We start from the raw sequence: 20,000 nt of genomic DNA, 5'->3' as shown, positions 1-20,000 counted from the left end.
TTATGAAGGACCTCAAAAATAAATGAACAACTAATAAAATTAGTCCCACATGTATATAGTTATTATTTCTCTCTCTCTCTCTCTCTCTCTCTCTCTCTCTCTCTCTCTCTCTCTCTGGTTCGATATTCTCTCTCCCTCTTTCTCTTGCTCGATAATATATATTTATATTTTCTTTCGTCTTTTCATTAATAATAATTTTTGTTGGGTTAAAATTTGTGTAAAATTCATGATATTACTATTGTATATGCTCCCGTTGTTTTTTTCGTAATGTACTGTTTTGCTGGAAGAATCACTTGTTTTACTGCGAGTATCCTTCAAGGTGTGGCTATCCTGGTGGCGGCTCCTCCTTCTGTAGAGTGAAAATCGCACCCTTATGGCTAATCTGGTAGTGTCAGTTTGTATATTAAGCCTTCTTTTGACTATGTTGTTCTTTGTAAAATCAGTTTGCCTCAGTAAAGGGTCCGATCAGGACCGAAAGTACTTGGCTATGTCGCTTTTTCTTTTTTTTCCTTCGTTGTGGCAAAAAAACCTTTATATATATATATATATATATATATATATATATATATATATATATATATATATATATATATATATATATATATTATATATATATATATATGTATAAGTCATATCACATTACTGTGATTCATATATATACATCGAGCTATAATGTCCTTTAATATCTAATTCGCTCTACCTCGGAATTAATATATTTTCATATATGCTTATCCGAAGGGGAATTTTTTTCTCGATAGAGTTTGCTTGGCCCTGGGCGCGAACCCAGGAAGACATTCAAATCAAGGAGCGTCAGTGAAGCGTTTTCCTACCCCACCACCGCGAGAGATAATAGAAGCCTAATCTCATCTATTCATTTTTGCAAAGATGAAGTAAATTTCTGTTCCTCGTTCGTAATGTCGTCTGAATTTTAGTTTTTAATAACTGACTTCACGTTCATTGAATTTGGTTGAAGCGCAAAATGATGAGTACCTGGATTTGTAATAATCACAATAACTTATCCACGATTTCGTAGGAAATGTATAGATTCCAGAGATATGAATCGAACCCACACACGATAGGTCACCCGGGGTGACGTTGAGCTTGTACAGGTTCGTTTTATATATACCACACGCGTGAGTTAATATGTATGTGCCTGGTAAGCAAGTGTAGTGTGATGTATGTGTGTTTGTGTTTGTGTGTGCTGTGTGTGTGTGTGAGAGAGAGAGAAGAGAGAGAGAGAAACACATGGAACTGTAACATACGATGGGTTTTTTTTACGTTTAGCTCAATATCTGTTATAAAGATTCTGTATAACCACAATGACCTCTTATGTCTGGATTTCCCCAGACATTTTTTTTATGCTCTTATACACCAGACTTTGAATCTAGTCAGGAAATAAACGGAAAAGCAGAGCGGCCAAAGTGGTACTTCACTCTTCCTACCGCGCATGAGTAGAAGAGAAAGTATTATTTAGCAATGGTCCAGCTTTCACAAAACAAAAGCGAAATACTAAACCGCGTTTTAATTGGTTAAGGATAGACATTTCTACCAGACAAGTGAGCGAACCGGTGTAAAGTGTTATAGGATCGCTGTAGGTTTAGTTATAGCTGCCATTTCCAGTGGAACGAGACAGAGAGTATAGCGACCATTCTTCACTTACAAATTGGAAGACTGGCTGCTGTTGCCAGATGAGAACTAGACAAAAGTGAGTCATCATCAGATTCTCGGTTTGATAATATAAATATAGACTAAAGAAAAAACAAATTAAATGTGGAAAAACAAGTTACAGATTTTAATCGGAATTTTGGACGCGATTTTCCTGGTTACATTCTGGAATTAGTTTTTCAATATTGATATATTGATGTATCACGATCGTCAAAAAATAACTGAATGAGTCATTATATTGCAGAACCGTCATGAAGCTCTTCATTTTTGTTGTAATGGTACAAGTATAGCTTACTTAATATATGTAGTCATTAAGTGTACTTGGTTTAGCTGTACAAACGCTAATAACCGGTGTTAAAATCTGGCATCTTGCCTTGACCTAGAACGGCGTCATTCGTTGGTTTGGGGGTTCATTTGAAGGGGTTCCCCCCCCCCGATGGCCACAACTATAGTGTATCGACCTGATGAGAATAAGAAAAACGTGAAGGGGTTCCCCATATGGCCACAACTATAGTGTATCGACCTGATGAGAAGAAAAACGTGAAGGGGTTCCCAGATGGCCACAACTATAGTGTATCGACCTGATGAGAATAAGAAAAACGTGAATGAAATTCACTAATGTGTAATACAAATATGAACACAAACACATATACATATGAGGTTGTAGTCCACAGGGGAAAGAAAAAGCAGAAATTCCTTTAGCTCAACAGTTTCGGCCTCCACTGGCCCTTATCAAGAGCTGTTTATTGACCAGCGCACCAAGTTTACAGTACATTCAAATTAAAATATAAGAAACAAAAAAAAAAAAAAAAAAAAAAAAAAAAATAAGCAGTTAGACAATGGCCATTGAAATACAGGAAAGTCAGTTACTCTAACAACCTATTTAAAATTATTTACAACCAGTTCGAAGGTTTCAAAACACAAAAATATTTGTTAAAACAAGTCATATAACAAAATATGTTCTTAGCGAAAGGACAACTTGCTTAGTTTGCGCGCGCGCGTCCTGTGTGTGTGTGTGTGTGTGTGTGTGTGTGTGGTAACTTAAGTACCTCTCATCACATCAAACTTATCGTATTCTGAGACATGAATGAAGCGTTAAAGTAAGTTACCCTTATTACGAAGTTAGTGGAAACTTTGGTAACCTTCCGAGACTGAGAGATCCTAGGGCGGAAATATGATTGGACGTAGAATTTAAACATGTTCCTCGTCCTAGTTTAATAGCTTAGCGCTTCGTTGTTTTGAGTGAAAAAGGACGATATGTATGAAAGTTTTTTTTCTTTTTTATTGATAATAATTCATTTTGTTATATCTTCACCGCGCTATATTTTCATCTGATTATGTCTAGCTGTTGGTATTCACATGAGCTCTTTAATAAGGAACATCGTTGTTACACAAAACCTGCTAAGCAAATAAATGGTATAGTCCATCGTGCTTTGAAATTAGACTTGTCAGAGTAAAGTACAATCCACCATAAATAAGGAAAAAACCTACACAGAAGTTCCTGCATTTTTCTTTAATAATGCAAAGGAACGTTAACTCTCAGTGAATTCTAGTACCTACATTTCGTAAATTCCGTATCAAGAAATAATATTTGACCTCATTTCCTATTCATATCATTTGAAGGTCATTTTTTTCCTTGCATTTAGACACAGAGGGACAAGTTACTGGAAGATTATTTTACATTTGTATTATGAGTTCTGTATGTTTTTTTTATCCAAGGCCATAAAGGACTTGGTTTCGAAAAGGGTAAAACAGGTTCTTAGTCAGCTGACTTCTTGAATTGTTGGGTATCTTTAGGCTCCGATATTACAACTTTCAAAGTGTGAAAGAATGACCCTTCAGTCATGGAGTAATAAATTATCCGATTTTTCTGAGAAAAACAGGAGGGTGACTTCGATGAGTAGAATCTGTGCGCCCTCTGATTGCAGTCAGGTTGAAGTGAGCAGCCAGAGTCCCTCTGAATTCCCCTTTTTCTGTAAAGGAGAACTAATCTGCATTTTTGTAGACATCAATGTGGAAGGCAGGTCTCTATATTTATTGATCCTGGATATTATTGCAAATAATAACCTTAAGTACGTCTTGATTACCAGCAAACTTATATTGTACATTGTTTCTTTGTGCATTTAACAACAGATACTACACTCACTTGAAACTTAGTTTATATTTATCATCTTTATTACAATATTAATATTGCTTGATTTTGCTGGCGTTTTAAAAATTCTGTTGTCCTCACTTACAAGTTCCTCATATTCAAGGAGTCAATAAAACATTTATTTTGAAATCATTCAAGTAACTTGCATGTCACTGAATGATGTTACTTGTATTGGAGTTTGCAACCTTAACTTTATTCAGTCTGTTGTTCAGATTTGTTGCGTATTTTGCGCTCATTAAAAGGAAACTGAAAGACTGAAACTTTTCTCATAATCATTTCAGTGTCATATGTTCACCATACTAAGGGTTGTCTTCATTACTTTTTGTAGTCAAGGGAAACCAGGTCTAGGGGACCCATACAGAGAAAGTTCTAATTTCTTACCTTATATATTCAATTTGAATTCGGTACTGGCTTCGTCTCAGCCAGCCTCAAGAAAAACCTTTTGTAAGTAATAAAGGAAGCGTCATCAAAACGGGGCCATCTACAATTCCACTGTCACAAGTGCTGTCGAACGCACAGTACTCTTTCACTGATATGAAAGGAATTCGTGAAATGTATAAGTTCATTTCCTTCTCGTCTCTCCAATATTATCCCAGCGAAGAATTCAAACGACGCTCGGTCATGTCTTGGAAAATCTTGTATGGGATGAAGGAAGCGTGTAATGCTGGCCCTAATGATGTGCCTGCTCCTTCTCTAGTGGGCTAAAAGTACAAGTACTACTCTCAACAAGAGAATAGCAGTTACAGCTCAAAAATTTAATGTATCCGAATAAAGAAAATATGAGACCAAAAGCCGTCATTACATATGTGATGCTCTCTCACCGATTGTTGAATTACTGTGTTTAAAGAAAAGTTTGACTTTTATTTTCACTTTATTTATGCACACATACTGGTTGCTGAATCCGAAATACTCATAGAGACTTACGTAATATTAACACAAACTTCAGTTCAGTAAGATCAGTAAACACTTAACAATTAATTCAATCAAATCATCAAACAAATACAATTCAAAACACAAAATAAAACTTACCAACTTAGGTGCAATATTGTAAACACGCCTTCCAAGTCGACTTAAAGTGGATTAGGAAAACTTTGAACGAATATGTAAATGCTTTGACTTAGTCATACATTTCTTTGAAATAGCATCTATCGCTGATACATACAAAAGAAGTGACTGAGACGATGGAAGCTACACTTCCAGAGGCCGTGACAAGTCAAAACGGTCTTAAAAAGCGTGTTGGATTCACAACAGAAAACAGATACACAACAAACGACCAGTTTAAGGTAGACACCAACACACGAAGCATACTTGACAACATTTCTAACCCAAAACTACAATTTCGTATATAGTTCATGATAACAGTGATAAGATATGTCTTTTGAACTTATCCGTAATGCATTCACACTTGCATCACCGAATATTTTGTTTTATTCTTCTTAGTGCTATGTTATTGCTATCCGTAATTTATTTACTCCTTGCAACACCGATTATTAATTATTCTTTCAGCGGCATTATGTGAAAGCCTAGTGGTACATACCCATGAGATTCTTAATGCATATGAATGTATTCTCTTTAGTGTTTCGTTGGAAAAAATTCAAATCGAGGGTCTGGGTCTTGTCTTAGAAAGGAAGACCTTTGGTTTGTCGCTATTATGTATTTAAGGAAGTTTGAGTCATCGATTTTTGCCAATATCTTTCAAACCAATCGATTGATTGGTATGGTCCTTTAAAACAGTTTCTCACACTTTCCCCCCCTTTTTTTCTTTTTTTATGTCGAAATAAAGATTTTAAACGCACTTTATTCTTGAATTTTAGGACATAGCCAGAGCTATCACCCAATATCCAAGGAAGGAATACCGTATTCTTTGGATATTGCTATACCTCATTTCCCGTCTGTCTTTTCATTCATTCCTCACTCCTCTCTTGCTTTGTTTTCGCAATGTTTGATCTGTAATGGAATGTTTTCAGGCACATATTAGCATTGCAATTTTTCAACTGAGCAGTGTAGGATGAAATGAGCTAACGACCTACATGGTTGTACAGAATTCAGGAGATTCTGAAATCTTTGTAGTTGATGAATGAAATGTCGGGTTAAACGACTGGTGTATCACTTGTGTATACAGTAACACGAGAAGGTTGTCCCGTGCTGTGAGTTTTAACCCATTATTTTTTTTGTATTATATATGTAGAACAGGGAATTTAGAATAAACAAAATTAGGCCCAACAAAATAAAAACAATCTTATTATTGAAGAAAGTAGCATACGCTTCGGGGTGTACTGGAAGAGTAGGTAGGCCTGGTTGGGAGAAGAATGGTGGAGTCGAAGAGGCAAGTTGGAGTAGTGAGGAATTTACTGTAGATAATCAGGACAAGTTCAACAGCACCCAAGCTCGTAGGTCCGAAAGGGTTATTCAGTTTGTTGGTTACCCCATCAAATACAAGAGTAAAGTGCCTGACAAAGCTGAATTTGGAAATTGAATTTATTACCAAAAATGAGGGGAGGGTGGGAAGCATACTACTGCAAAGGAACACACCGATCCATCAATTCATTTGAGAGATATTCGCAAAATCCGGTGACTCAAACTTTCTGAAATACAAAGTAATTCGCTGCTGTTTCTGCCATGAAAACGAACGAAACGTAGGACCAATACAGAAGCAAAAGCTCAACACTGCAACTAAAAACAAAATCACCGAACTAAAACGTTGCCAGACCATTAGTTAACACTAATGAAAATATTACGTTTTGGAAATTTGTGGCATCAGAAATACCCCCCAAATTATGTGCTAAATTTTAAAGCTGTGTTTGCCAATTCAGAATGTATCAGTGTATGCAACTAGACCTCTAATTTTACACTTATGTTAGCCGCTGTTAATCTGAATAGATGCCGTCATATAACGTTGTCATCTTCCTTTACTACCAGCGTTATGGCCTTACTTTAATAAAGTCGGCACTCAAACACATTGATGAAATGTGTGTTCCTGTATCATGGTGCATTGCAGACACCAAATTACACCAGATCAGTAAAGTAATCTTTTAGGTTGAAACTATGCAACTCACTCGTTTGAGTTTACAGCAACTGAAGATATGGCATCTGGGAAGAAATTACTGTTCACGCCATTCATTTCGTTTTAAATGATATTGGTAAAATATAATAATTCTGTAGTACATTTTTACCAAATCATTCACGGTAGCTAAGCTACTAAAAGACAGAATTTTACTTTACACACAATAGTTTAGAAAATTACCATGAGGGTTGGACTTAAAAAAAGAAAAGAAAAAAAAAATCCCATGCCGCCACTGAAGACTGGTAACCAGTACAGTTTCAAAATGTCTGAATGTCACAGTTTGTGCGATAGGTCCTGAAGCGACGAACGATGAGATCGCGAATTATACGTACACCTCCGCTTGTGATTTATATATGATTACTAATTGTTAAGATACACATAACATAGATTCATTTAAGGAATGACAGTTGACTGACAGAATGTTCGGTAAATGTTAAATGCCCCAACGGTAAAATGGAGGTCACTTTTTTATATTAAACGAAAATAGGATCAAGCCTTCATTTCTCTCTCTCTCTCTCTCTCTCTCTCGAGAGAGAGAGAGAGAGAGACTCGCAGAGGTGGTGGAGACTATCGTAAGTTTCATTTTGTCACATGAATGCTGATAATGATGTAATGATGTCTGAGAGCGAAAGCGTTCTCAGACACACACACACACACACACACACACACACATATATATATATATATATATATATATATATATATATATATATATATATATATATATTATATATATATATTGGGTGTGGGTGTGTTTGCTCATGTACTTGAATATGCTACTATATTTCCAGTTTTTATCAGTAAAAAATCCAAATGCCGAATGACGAAGTTAAAACCTTACTTTAGACTATTTAATTTCTGTTTTCATTACCACTTCTACAACTACTACTACTACTTCTACTACTACTATTAATAATAAAGATCGTAAATTTTCAGCAAGAATGGTTTGCTAATATATAATTCCAAGAATGCTGTGTGAAAAATAACAGTCCGTTAAAATATTCTTTGCATATGGTTTACCTAAGAACGTTCATTCTTTATTTACATTTACATACGTGGATCAAGGATCCAACCAAAGTAGACATCTTTTAGCGCTGATAAAAGCATTTTCATCTCGTAGTAGTGTAAAAGTGAAAAAAAAAAAAGGAAAAAGTTGAATACATCACTCTTCATGGACATATCTTTTATTTTCAAAATGCTCGTAGTTCTAATGTTGTAGTTGGCAGGTTTAGTTGCTCAGTGTGAGAATTTTTTAAGCATTCTGTGTTCAAGCCCGCATCATTTGATGTGAAAATGCCAGTAGCGGTTAGGTCAATTGTACGGTAACTAAAAGACAAAGGTTGAATGTTTCACATAAGCAAACTGTTCAGTGTCGTATAGTTTACTATTAACATATTAGTGGCAGTCATATAATAGTAGTCCACACTGTATTGGAGGTCATCTCTTTAGATATGATAAATGGCCTAAGAGCATAAGGGTATTAGGCTTATAAACCTGGGTGACCACTAATAGAACCTAATAAGTATCGGAAATAGTTATTATGGTGATAATAAATAAATTAATAAAATAAAATATACATGATCGTGTCTTTGCACACAACACGTAAGTCAGCTGTTCTTTCAAGACACTCTTACACATATAGAAACAAAACATATTTCTCCATATTGCACATAATGCATGCCGATAGGCATCTTGAACAGAGGAGCAGTAAACATGCATGGGACGCAGAGTGAAGCCGTGAATTTTACAGAGGTGAGACGAGGCAATCTGGACGGGGCTCTTTTCTTACTCAGCTGTAGAGTGAATCTTCCTCCCTGAGACAGATGTCTCAAAACCAGTAAAAAATTTTATATCTACTTCCTCACTTCATTTCTATTTATATTTCTCTAATATTGTTCATTTGATTTCAACTTTGTTAAAATTTAGACATTACTGTTGTTGAAGTGTGAATAAACTTTATAACTAATATATATCGTTTGTATGAGTGCTACAAGTATGACAGATATATCCATTTATCTATCATGAATGTTGGATTAAACTTTTCAGCGGTTATGTCCAAAAAATGTTAGATGTACTTCCAGATAAACTTCAGACCCAAATTTACTCTCAGAAAAATAAACGTTATAGCACGACTCACTCTTTAACTGTACACGTTTTTATTTGAATCTTTTCGTTCTGGAAGTAAGCATTAGATTAAAGAGAGAATATTAGGTGACTATTGATGTGTGGTCATTCATTATGATTCCCTGTTTTTAAAATATCATTAATGAGAGATATAGCAAATTCTTTTAATAGTTCTACTGACTCAACTTCAGATTAAGTAACATGAAAGTGAATTTTTTTTAAAGCAAATAACATTGAACAGAAAGTACATTTTTATACTTCGCTAAATTTCATCGCTAATTTATTTATAATCAAATAACTATTGTTGATTAATACAAACTCACTGACCAAAAAAATATGTCTTTGCCGACTTTTCGGAAGAGGCTTAAATAAAGGCTTAAGTAAAGTCGAATAAGCTATTATGGCCTCCATTAACCGTCTGGAGTGTAAAGTCAATCCTTCACTTCGAGGGCTGATTGAAACTCCGTATTTATCATCCTGTCAATTCCGCACCATAATGAAGCAGCCGAACATTCGAGAATTACGGTTTCGAAATAAGTTCGAAGGACGGTGTTCAGTAGGTGAAGCTGGAGCTTCCCTGTGAACCGGATTTGACTCGAGGAGGGACAAAGCGACGTATTTCTCATCTTTTTTTTTTAGTATTAGTAGATAAGATTACCGTCGTTTATATGTATATATATTTTTCAACATCGTTGCTATTAATAATCGTTGCACTATTAATATCTTTTTTCTGCTGCTGATATTGTTACCGTTTTCTAGAATTATAATCTGACTCTTCGCCTCACGTCAAGGAATCGCAACTACAAGCTCACTCATTGCAGCTTTCGCTAACTCTATGTATCTGGAGCAAGTTTCCTAGCTATTGAAGTTATTAACAATTCACTTCTTTCTCGTTATTGATGTAACTGCAAGAAACTGCGTATCATTTCTCATTTTATTAATAAAATACAGATGCCGGTAAGTTAGAATCTATTTAGACATAAACATGAGAAATTTAAGAAGACAAAGTATTGATTTTTCCCTTGTGGAGCCAGGCACCTTTATTCACCTGTAAATATAAACATGATTCATATTCACCCTCATTGAAAATGACATTTGAATAGTTAGTAACGACGACGTCAGTAAGGCTAAAAATTTTTATTACACATTATTACCCAAGATGCAACATAAACTGAGGGGCCTTGTCTGCCGTGCAATACGCAGGTTCTGTTGAAATATAAAATATATAAAAACCAAATTCATTTTTATCTTTGAAATTCGTTGTTTATTGTCTAGTTTGAATGGAGTCAATTATTTTCTTACAATACGGTATTTATAAACAAAGAGCGACTTCCCTTTTTCTAAAGCCTTTCAAAAGACGGAGGGACCATTACAGCTGTCGGATAAAAAGGTGAGAGAATTTTAGTAATGGAAATAGAAGGCATGAAAAATATCTGCAGTTTTGTATCTGTAATCACTGTAACTGTGATATCGAAAAGTAAGAATGGAAGTCTTTATGTTGGTAATGTAGAGTACTTTGGAGAAATGGATTATATTTCCAAAATTGCAAAGCGCAGAGATTTCCATTTTTTTTCCTCACGCTTTGATGTGGGACTACAGTTGTAATTGTGTGTGTATGTGTGTATGTAAATATGTACGTGTTTTCATCACTACGCCGTTTCTAGAGTAGAGAAGAGCAATGATCATTGCTACATTCATACTTCAGCTTCTGAATCTGGAATCAACCCAGTATGAAAAAAGAAAAATAAAATAAATAGAATAAAATAAAAACGCCGTACGCTTCAACCACCTTCACAGAAGTCTCATTAGTATCGTGTCAAAATCCCCTACATGGACTGCGCCATTGGAGTTTCTTAAAGCATCAATTAATTTGTGGTCAAGGTTCCGTCTTCTTTACAAACTATCCTTTTTGTCGCCCAAGAGGACAAATCCACCAGATTCTTTATACATTCAGACAGCCATTAGACGAAAGAACCTTAACATTACCATAGAGGTTTTAGTACTGTTTTCCCAAGGTAATTCTATTTATTATACCACGTATATGCAATTGTAAACTATTTATGATTACCTTCTGGGACAGATTAGAGTTCCGCATGGTTGGGTAACATCAATCACTTAAGCTTGGTATTCTTGCTTAATTTCATGAGAGAACATGTAATGATTTACACGTTTTTCTTTCTTTTTTTGCTGCAGCCGTAACGTTCTTCACTGGGAACCTGGAACCAGAGTCAAAGTATATCCGGTCTGCTCAACTCGGCAGTGGGGGCGGAGCTTAGATACAATGATAGTCGTTATAGTAGATTCACATCAACCGTGCATCTGATGTCTAGGCCAGTCCCTTACGACGCTCATGATTGGCTGTTGGTAAGCCAATTACAGGGCTGGAAACTCAGTCTCTCTTGAGAGTTCACATAGGCAGGATGTATGTTTCAGCTCTCCTGAGGGATACGTCTTTCTAAAGCATCCCTCAGGAGAGATGGAACATACATCCTGCCTATGTAAACTCTCTCGAGAGACTGAGAGTTTCCAACCCTGTGATTGGCTTATCAACAGCCAATCAGGAGCGTCGTAAGGGACTGGCCTAGACATCAGATGCATGGTTGCTGTGAATCTACTTCTTGCTGCGAGAGAGCCTAAAAAATGAAGAAATGAGAAGCTCAGGGGAGGTAGAGATTATTGATATGATAGGTGAGTCGAAACTGTGATGGCACTAACATACGGTAATGACGAGTGAGGAGGAAGTTGTGAAGAGGGGGAGGGTGGGACCTGTGTGGGGTTGAAGGTTGAGAGGGAAGCAGATGATGGAGATGGCTTGATAAAGTAAAGGAGAATCTGGAGAAAGTCTCGAAGGGGAAGAAGAAGTTTCCGATGGAAATCCTTGTAGAAAACGCTTCATGGCAACCGACCCCTTAGCTTAGGGATACCGCTGGGGATGGAGGAGATGGACGTTAGTATTTAGGAGGGAGATCACTGTGCTACTAAGATAGCAGCTTTTGACTCCCGATACGTGTACATAAGGATCAATAAGAATACTGAAATAAAAAGAAAATATGTTAGAAACGATAGTATTTTTTTCTTAATGAAAATCCCCAAAACCGAATAAATGGTCTGATGTTTTCCGGACGCGTAAAAAGGACTAAATTCTCACTTTTTCAGCACCGGTCATCACTGGTTTAATTGATTTTCCCAATTTACCCTCTTTAGTAAATAACTATCGCTTCTTTGTCTACTCTTCCAGTTTTCCTTTGAGTAATTTGTGATACAATATATCATTTATTAACTACACAATCGTATTCATATAGTAAGCATCTGCATTCAGCTTTTCATTTAAAGTAATTATTTAATTTCGCCTCTCTTTGTTACTTTCTATTATTCTTCCGTTTGCGCTGTGTATTGTTTCCTCTCGTTAACCTCTTTGTTTCTTCATTTGGGTTCCTTTGTGGTAGTTTTCTTTTTGTGTTCACCGATATCCATTTCATCTTCAAAGGGTTTAATTTCACCAAGTAATTTGACCCTCTTGTGTCTGCATATTGTTCTTCAACTGTGATGAAGTGTCTGAATTCCTCTTTTCATTTTTCCTTTTCTTACTTATTTTTACTTTTTATTTAAGCATTTTTCTTTTTTCTTACTTGCCTTTAACTTTTTTCTTGTATTGCATCTTTGCACAAATACTATATCCGGGATAATATCTTGGAAAACAAGCAAACCAAATCTCTCTTCTGTAATTACCGTTATTTTCTTACTAGTAATATTCTTTGCTAAGTGTAACATTCACTGGCAGTTATGATTTTTTTTTTGTGAAACTGAGGTTGATATACATCATTAGTTGTCGGTTGACTTATATACAAATTAGCAATTTTAATAATTATATCCTTTGATGACACGAGATACGGTAAGAACGTCATGTATCATATCCCCGGGAACGAGTCACATAAAAATCACACAAAACCCCCTTCAAAGAAAATATAGAGGAGTTACCCACAAAATGACCATAAGCATGAGCGCTTGTTATAGGAGCCTTTTCAAAAAGAGAAGGTGAACTTTAACGACATTATATTTCTCTCGACCTCTATGGTGCCCTGAACTTAATGTGTTGTGGTTATAGCATAAGAGAAGAATGGGTTCTAATTCACGCAAAGTGATATTGCAAATATGCCTTCTTTCCTTTCTGTTCAGTGCTTAGGGTTTTATATGCATTGTAGGGAGGTCATCTTGTATATTTATAATCTGTACAAAAATTACTATGCCAGAGTGATATAGATAAGAGTATTGCTTATATTTATCTTCATGAAACTGTGCTAAATAGGCTATGATATAAAACAGTAAAAAAACCAAAGTCGGTGTTTAATCAAAGTAAAAATAGATTGAGATGGATCAAAATCTAGAGACACCAAAATTTCATACATTTTTTGTGTTAGACCCATTACTTAAGTGAATAATATTTAATGTTGTTTTATTTTAAATGCACCACAAACATATGTTGCCACCTTCTTCAGAGAAAGGAATTTTATCATTTCGTCTAATTATCTGGTAATGCAAACCGCCGCCTGCTCTCTCTCTCTCTCTCTCTCTCTCTCTCTCTCTCTCTCTCTCTCTCTAAAAGAAAATAGATATAATGAATAAAAGTGAAACCTGGTATTCCCAAGAGACTGGGAATGATGATCAAATTAAAGGGTTCCAAACTTATAGATCAGATAGAAATAATAGAATCAAGGGAACCGCAATATATGGGAAAGACAAAAAACAAGGAAAAATATATGAGAAATATAGTAACTCAAAATGGTGAACTAATAGTGGGTAGAATTTGAATCTGAAAAATTGATGAACTAGTAATATATAGACCCCCTAATACTAAAGAGTTTGACTTAACAATAGAAAAAATTGGATTATATATGTAGAAATCACAAGGACTGGACTATTCTCCTATTTGGAGACTTTAACTTTCTTTTCGTAGACTGGAAAGAACGAATAGGAGATTGTGGTTGTATTTATACATATAAAAAAGAGAGCAATAGTAGTGCAAAAGATAAGAGGCAATTCGAAAAGCTATTAGATATGCTACTAGAATACATTCAACAAATAAATCACCTGCCAACAAGAAAGGAAAATACTTTAGACCTAGTATTTGTGAACGAGGTGAATTATGTTAATGAAATAATGCGAGTATTGCAGACCATAATGTCATAGAAAATTAACAGTCCATTCCAAAGCAAGTGAAAACAGAGATAAGCAAGAAATGAAAAAGTGGGAAGGATATGGAAAATACAACTTCTACAGTAAAAATATAAAATGGTCAGAAATAAATGAAGAATTAAACAAAGATTGGGATAAAATTTTCGTAAGTTGATGACATAAGGGTAAATACGGAGAATTACTATATAAAATATTAGAGAAAATAGTGGAAAAATATATACCGAAGAAGAAAAGTAAAACATCAGTCATGCATACCAAGAGAAAGGATCTTGTTCCAGAAAATCAGAAAGTGGAAAAAAAGGTCTTGCAAAAGAAAAAAAATGCATGGAAAGTTATAGAACTAAAAAGTAAGATAGAAAATGCAGTACAAAAGATTATACAGTCAAAAGAAAATGAAAAACGGGACTTGGAAGAAAAAACCGTAGTAAAATATCAAGCAAAACAAAACCCCAAACTATTATACTCGTACGCGATAAAGATGAATAAAAGAAGAATAGAAATAGGCCCTCTAAGAATTGAAGGGAGATAACGAATGAAAAAAAGGAAATATGCAACATATTGGCAGAACAATATAAGAGAGAATTCACCCCTAGAATTGATAATGCAGATAATGATATAGAAGTAAGGACAAAAAATAGTGAAATTAGATGGCATAGATATTAATGAAGCTGATATTGTGCAGGCTATTAATGAAATTAAAAATGGATCTGCTGCAGGTCCTGATGGTGTTCCTGCTATTTTGTTAAAGAAAGTAGTTCATTCTATCGCAAAGCCACTTGCAATATTATTAAGACAAAGTGTAGACACAGGCAAGATTATGATGAGCACAAATTAGCATATATTACCCCTACTTTCAAAAGTGGATCAAGGACTAGAGGCAAGTAATTATAGGCCTGTGAGTCTAACATCACATATTATGAAAGTGTATGAAAGGGTAATGAAGAAAAATATTATGAAACATTTAATAAAAAATAATTTGTTTAATATAGGACAACATGGTTTCGTACCCGGAAAAAGTACACAAACCCAACTGTTAGTCCACCGTGAGAACATATACAAAAATATGAAAAGCGGAAATGAAACAGATGTGGTTTATCTAGACTTTGCAAAAGCTTTTGACAAGGTAGACCATAATATATAGCGAAGAAAATTAGAAAACACAATATCGTAGATAAAGCAGGAAGATGGTTAAAGAATTTTTAGTAAATATCGGTCAAACTGGTAAAGAACTGGATTACCGTATTAGTTCGAACAGGTCAATTGATGATTGCTTTATTTGTGTATAGGAATGATTTTAACCACTGTATAGACCGGAAAAAATCACCTGGTATACTTTTTTTTAATACTGATGCTAAAACAAAAACATCACTGGATCTGCTTTTATTAAGCTTAATAATCAACTTCTGAGTCTTAGTTCATTTTTTAAATTGGATAGTTACAATGTCTATAAAATTGGAGGGAATACATGGTCACGGTTTAGAGATTACTTGTTCTCCTAACTGCAACTTGAGTTTTCAAGCGCTTGTAAAGTATCCTTACTTATTATATGGTAACGATAACAATTTAACTTTTTAAACTATTATTCATATCAAGTAATGATGTTCTTGTTGTTGATGACCTTTGGTTTTTGAAGTTTACCTTTTATGTCAATTAATTTACTCTACTTTATGCCCCGAAGAAATTTACGTAAAACACGAATGTGCTGGCTTCGTGTTCTTTAATTTTCACCATCTCTATGGTGTTATATATATATATATATATATATATATATATATATATATATATATATATATATATATATATATATATATATATATATATATACATGAATAATTATCACATCGATCCGTGATTCATTTATATATCATTCAAGCTACAAATGTCCTTTAATATCTAAATTCACTTTACCTCCCAAATGATATATTTTCATATATGTACCGAAGGGGAATTTTTTTGTTGATAATAATTTCGTCCCCCCATGGGATCGAACCACCGTCCAAGTGGACGGGGACGAAATCAGGACAGTCAGTGACGCTATCCAATCAGCCAACAGAGACGCTATAAGTTCATATCGATTCTGACCTTACAAATCACCCTCGAACTCGGTGCTTTCGTAATTAGAATCGATATGAAACCCCTTCTACCATGTTAGCCAATTCGAGCGTTTGACAGCACGTAGCCTTTTTGTTATGAATAATTAGGACATTTGTAGCTTGAATGATATATAAATGAATCACGGTTCGATGTGGTAATTATTCATAACAAAAAAGGCTACGTGCTGTCAAACGCTCGAATTGGCTAACATGGTAGACGGGGTTTCATATCGATTCTAATTACGAAAGCACCGAGTTCGAGGGTGATTTGTAAGGTCAGAATCGATATGAACTTATAGCGTCTCTGTTGGCTGATTGGATAGCGTCACTGACTGTCCTGATTTCGTCCCCGTCCACTTGGACGGTGGTTCGATCCCATGGGGGGACGAAATTATTATCAACAAAAATATTCTCCTTCGGTACATATATGAAAATATATCATTTGGGAGGTAGAGTGAATTTAGATATTAAAGGACATTTGTAGCTTGAATGATATATATATGTATATATATATATATATATATATATAGATATATATATATATATATATATATATATATATATATATATATATATATATATATATATATATATATATATATATACATACATATATATATATATATATATATATATATATATATATATATATATATATATATATATATATATATATATATAAAGAGATAACAGGTAAAAGACAATGGTTTATTGGTTGGTTCAGATTAAGGTGGCATAGTCCCGTGCTTTAGGTGGCCCGGAAGTATTATATATAAGATGCCTGGTGTGGCGCTGAACTTGTACAACTAGTAGAAGAGAGAGAGAGAGAGAGAGATAGAGAGAGAGAGAGAGAGAGAGAGAGAGAGAGAGAGAGGCGATTCCCATTTCAAATCTATAGCAAATGCCCGGCCTGCCAGCTGTAATTCAACTTGTATCGGTGGACAAGGCAGCGAGCGAACCTTTCCATAAGGCAGGAGTGGTGACTCCGGGAAATCTAATGGTCCAAAGGGACGGCGGAAGAAAAATTATGGTGCAAGAGTGGGAAAAGTAGTAAGATCCGCCGCGCGTCCACAACAGCGAGAAACCCATTTTCCCGTCTAAGATGATTCAGCTGCGGGCAGGTAGGTAGATTGCGAGCAAGTCTAAAGAGAGATCTTGGTTGCAGGCATGACGAGGGTGACTTTTCAAAAGGTTTTGGTTAAGTGTGCGAAGTTTGAATGCTGATTGTTGAGGAAATTTACGCCAACACACACTCGTTTTAGAGATATTGAGACTATTCATAAGCAGAAAAAATAAGCTTCATTGGATTGTCTTTTTAAGATTGTGATTTTCCTTTCGGAAAGGGTAGAAAAATGATAGTGAATAGAATTTTTAGGCCAAAGACCAAGCACTGGTGGTACCTATGAGGTCATTCCGCGCTGCAATTTAAATTAACAGGAAAAGGTTTGAAAGGTGTAACAGGAGGAAAATCTCGCAGTTGCACTATGAATCAAGTGTTAGGAGAGGGTGGAAAGTAAGTTGAAGAAAAGATAATATAAAATGAGGTACAGTAAAGGAACGAAAGTGGTTTGCAGCTAGGGGCCGAAGGCACGATGCAAAGAACCTTAAGTAATGCCTACAGTGCACTGCTTGAGGTTCACTGACGGCACTACCCCACTACTTGGGAAAAATGATATTAACCTTATTGTTCTAAGAAATGAGTTTCTTCTTACTTTTTACGTGAACACTATTCCACTTAGAATTTAATATTTTATGTAAACAAAAATCGTTTACTTGCCTAAAGTGAGGAGCGAGGAATAATCAATTGTAGTTCCTGTCCATTGTTTTGGATTACGTTTGCGACCCCAACACCCTGTTCCACTATGGTTATTATTAATCACACTCGACTGTCATTCAGGTGCGCTATTCACTGCTTTGATAGAAAAAGGAGGAAAAAAAAGTACGAAAAGATTATGACGAAACTGGGCTTGGGGACGTGTGGCTGGCATGAAATTACTAGTCGGGCACTTCTGGCGCCGCCCTTTTGGCGACGAGTATTTGGCGCCTACTGTTTGGCGCCGAACTATTTTGGCGCCAGTTTGAAGAATAACGAATGAGAACATGACATTTGTTTATAACACAAAATAACAAATTACATAAATATAAAACTATAATGTTTAAAAATTGTAGGGCAGACCTGTAAATAAAATAAAATGGATAAAAACATGACATTTATTTACAACAAAAATAATAAATAGAATTGATATAAAACTTTAATGTATTCCAAAATCGTAGGGCAGACCACGTAATTAAAATGGCTAAAACCATGACATTTAGTTAAAAAAAATAAAATTAATATAAAACTTTAATGAATATCATAATTGTAGGCCAGACCTTTTAAATATTCAAGTAGTGTCCGTGAGTCAAAATTTTTTGCGATGTATAGAATACGCTCATCAGCCTTAATGTATTTTAGGAGTTTTGATTCGGAGCTTTCCCAGCAATCAACTGCTCATCGTAGGTATCACGCCTTTTTGTATTTTCCTAATACCATCAATGAACTTCCAAATAACTGGATGGTTCATTCCCAATTCGGCATATATTTTTCTGTGTGCTGCCTCAGCATGATTGTTGGTTCTTTCCTCACCACCTATTGTTCGCCTGTATTGATTCCACTGAAGGACGTCGCCCATTTCCTCGTCTGATTGGCTTCCCCAACTTAATTGTCTTCAAACCAGTTCAACAACGGTTGAACTTCATCTGGTAAGTCCCTCGATAAGGCATCGATGTAATCATCCATATGGGACTCGTGTACAAAACATGATGCTACTATCATTTTTGCTTTTAAGGCAAATTCTGGATCGTTATTGTATTGATGCTGTAGCCCAAAATTCTTCAAATGCTTTTGTATATTATGGGCTAAGTGAAAGGAGCAACCTCTTAACTCGACACCAGGGAAGCATTCTTCCATGGCAGAAAAGGCAGCATGTTCGTAGTTGCAGTATATCCCTTTGGGCTGTAGATCTGGTAACAAATCATTAATCATCCGGAACATTCGAATGTATGTTACTCTACGTTTATTCGGTACTAGAACATACAACATAGGGAAAACCCCTCCATGCCTTCTTGCCATAATGACATACACCTGATAAAACAACGGAGGAGACATCTTAAATGTCCCATCTGCGTACCACACTTCGGACTCGCGTAAAACAACTAACCAGCCTTGCCCCCCAAAAATTAACATTCTTTCGTCTTCTTGTCCACTATCACCAATCAAAAAGTTTTCACTTTGACCATTGGTCGTCACACAGAATTTGTAGTCTTCAGGAATCACAAGTTCTCTTGAATTTGCAGGGTTTTGGGGGAGCAGATTTTTATCGGTTCTCATTTTCTGCATACTATTTTTTTTTTGTTTTTTTTCAAAGCTGTGAGTTTGGAAGTGATACTTGTGCAGCTTGAGAATTATTTTCAATACATCTATTTATAATTGTTGACGGCACCTCAAAGGTTTCTTGAGCTTTATGTTTCAAACTTGTTTTGAAAGAAGCAACTTCCACATCCACTGCTAAACAGCACATGGGAATGTTCATTCACTTCATTCACTACTTCATTGTCTTTAGTATGAACCCGGCCTTTTCATTAGTTTTTTTTTGTAATTGGCATCTTCAAAACAGTATCTTTATGTCTCTTTTGCTACATTTATCAAAGCGTATAAATATCCATTGTG

The sequence above is a fragment of the Macrobrachium nipponense genome, chromosome 15, assembly GCF_015104395.2.
Source record: "Macrobrachium nipponense isolate FS-2020 chromosome 15, ASM1510439v2, whole genome shotgun sequence".
In the NCBI taxonomy this organism is placed as follows: domain Eukaryota; kingdom Metazoa; phylum Arthropoda; class Malacostraca; order Decapoda; family Palaemonidae; genus Macrobrachium; species Macrobrachium nipponense.
The sequence above is the reverse complement of the archived record's forward strand: the minus strand, read 5'-3'. Positions refer to the sequence as shown.